Raw genomic sequence first — 2,500 nt, 5'->3', positions numbered from 1 at the left:
CCAAACCTTATCTAACCTTACCTAACCTAATCTAACCTTACCAAACCTAATCTAACCTTACCTAACCTAATCTAACCTTACCAAACCTTATCTAACCTTACCTAACCTAATCTAACCTTACCAAACCTAATCTAACCTTACCAAACCTAATCTAACCTTACCAAACCTAATCTAACCTTACCTAACCTAATCTAACCTTACCTAACCTAATCTAACCTTACCTAACCTAATCTAACCTTACCTAACCTAATCTAACCTTACCAAACCTAATCTAACCTTACCTAACCTAATCTAACCTTACCAAACCTAATCTAACCTTACCTAACCTAATCCAACCTTACCAAACCTTGCATAGCCTTACCAAACCTAATCTACCCTTACCTAACCTAATCTAACCTTACCAGACCTTACCTAATCTAACCTTGCCCAGCCTAATCTAACCTTACACACACACACACACACACACACACACACACACAGAAACAGCAAAAGATAGACAGAAAAATAGAAGAAACAAAATCACTCATTTATATTGCACTGGATAGCACCCCCCCCCCCCCCCCACCTGAGGTACTGCTTGAGGAGGGATGCGATGACGTGCGGCTCCTGGTCACACAGCCTCACACCCTCCCCAGTGTTGTAGAGGCGACGCAGTTGATGTGCTTTGCTCTTGACGCCACTCAGCCTGTAGATGCCCTCACAGTGGAGACCTGCATACATGGAGATGGAAAGGGAAAAAAAATGGAAAATACACACAAACACACACACACACACACACATCATTAATGTACATGTAGTTAGCTTATATATTAATGTATTATGTATTTATTCATTAGATATAAGTATGTATTAAATTATTTGAGTAGATAGTTAATAGATAGATAATTATGCCCTTCCTCCCTTTCCTCTTCCAACCTACCTACCTCCTCCTCCTCCCTTCCCTCTTTCTACCTCTCCTCCTCCTTCTCCCTTTCCTCTTCCTCCTCCCTTCCCTATTCCTACCTCTCCTCCTCCTTCTCCCTTTCCTCTTCCTACCTCTCCTACCTACTTCCTCCTCCCTTTCCTCTTCCTACCTCCTCCTCCTCCTCCTCCCTTCCCTATTCCTACCTCTCCCCCTCCCTTTCCTCTTCCTCCTTCTACCTCCCTCCTCCTCCCTTTCCTCTTCCTACCTCTCCTACCTACTTCCTCCTCCCTTTTCCCACCCCTCCTCCTTCTCCTTTCCCCTTTCCTCCTCCTTCCCCCTATTCCCACTCCTCTCCTCCTCCCTTCTCCTTTCCTCTTTCCTCACTCCCTCCTCCTCCTCCTCCCTTTCCTCTTCCTACCTCCTCCTCCTCCTCCCTTTCCTCCTCCTACCTCTCCTCCTCCTCCTCCCTTTCCTCTTCCTACCTACTTCATCCTCCCTTTCCTCTTCCTACCTACTTCATCCTCCCTTCTGTCTTCCTCCCTTTCCTCCTCCTACCTCTCCTCCCTTTCCTCTTCCTACCTACTTCATCCTCCCTTCTGTCTTCCTACCTCCTCCTCCTCCTCCCTTTCCTCTTCCTACCTACTTCATCCTCCCTTCTGTCTTCCTACCTCCTCCTCTTCCTCCTCCCTTTCCTCTTCCTACCTACTTCATCCTCCCTTCTGTCTTCCTACCTCCTCCTCCTCCTCCTCCCTTTCCTCTTCCTACCTACTTCATCCTCCCTTCTGTCTTCCTACCTCCTCCTCGTCCTCCTCCCTTTCCTCTTCCTACCTACTTCATCCTCCCTTCTGTCTTCCTACCTCCTCCTCCTCCTCCTCCCTTTCCTCTTCCTACCTAATTCATCCTCCCTTCTGTCTTCCTACCTCCTCCTCCTCCTCCTCCCTTTCCTCTTCCTACCTACTTCATCCTCCCTTCTGTCTTCCTACTTCCTCCTCCTCCTCCTCCCTTTCCTCTTCCTACCTACTTCATCCTCCCTTCTGTCTTCCTACTTCCTCCTCCTCCTCCCTTTCCTCTTCCTACCTACTTCATCCTCCCTTCTGTCTTCCTCCCTTTCCTCTTCCTACCTCTCCTCCTCCTCCTCCCTTTCCTCTTCCTACCTCTCCTCCTCCTCCTCCCTTTCCTCTTCCTACCTATTTCATCCTCCCTTCTGTCTTCCTCCCTTTCCTCCTCCTACCTACTTCATCCTCCTCCCTTTCCTCTTCCTACCTATTTCATCCTCCCTTCTGTCTTCCTCCCTTTCCTCTTCCTACCTCTCCTCCTCCTCCTCCCTTTCCCCTTCCTACCTACTTCATCCTCCCTTCTGTCTTCCTCCCTTTCCTCCTCCTACCTACTTCATCCTCCTCCCTTTCCTCTTCCTACCTACTTCATCCTCCCTTCTGTCTTCCTCCCTTTCCTCCTCCTACCTCTCCTCCTCCTCCTCCCTTTTCTCTTCCTACCTATTTCATCCTCCCTTCTGTCTTCCTCCCTTTCCTCCTCCTCCTCCCTTTCCTCTTCCTACCTACTTCATCCTCCCTTCTGTCTTCCTCCCTTTCCTCTTCC

General features: G+C 48.7%; 1 protein-coding gene across 23 annotated transcripts in view; it reads right to left on the bottom strand.

Moving 5' to 3' along the window:
- Positions 1 to 2,500, bottom strand: part of LOC126989568 (CUB and sushi domain-containing protein 1-like) — a 70,228-nt gene that overhangs the window by 429 nt on the left and 67,299 nt on the right. For 21 of the 23 annotated variants that reach the window (XR_007743463.1, XR_007743465.1, XR_007743442.1 and 18 more), the window contains one exon: positions 566 to 710. The exons of the other annotated variants lie outside the window; for them this stretch is intronic. The gene's annotated coding sequence lies outside the window, so the exon portion shown is untranslated. The remainder of the gene's footprint in view (positions 1 to 565; positions 711 to 2,500) is intronic. 23 annotated transcript variants of the gene reach the window in all.

The sequence above is a fragment of the Eriocheir sinensis genome, unplaced genomic scaffold (assembly GCF_024679095.1).
Source record: "Eriocheir sinensis breed Jianghai 21 unplaced genomic scaffold, ASM2467909v1 Scaffold1218, whole genome shotgun sequence".
NCBI classification, from domain to species: domain Eukaryota; kingdom Metazoa; phylum Arthropoda; class Malacostraca; order Decapoda; family Varunidae; genus Eriocheir; species Eriocheir sinensis.
The sequence above is the reverse complement of the archived record's forward strand: the minus strand, read 5'-3'. Positions and strand labels throughout refer to the sequence as shown.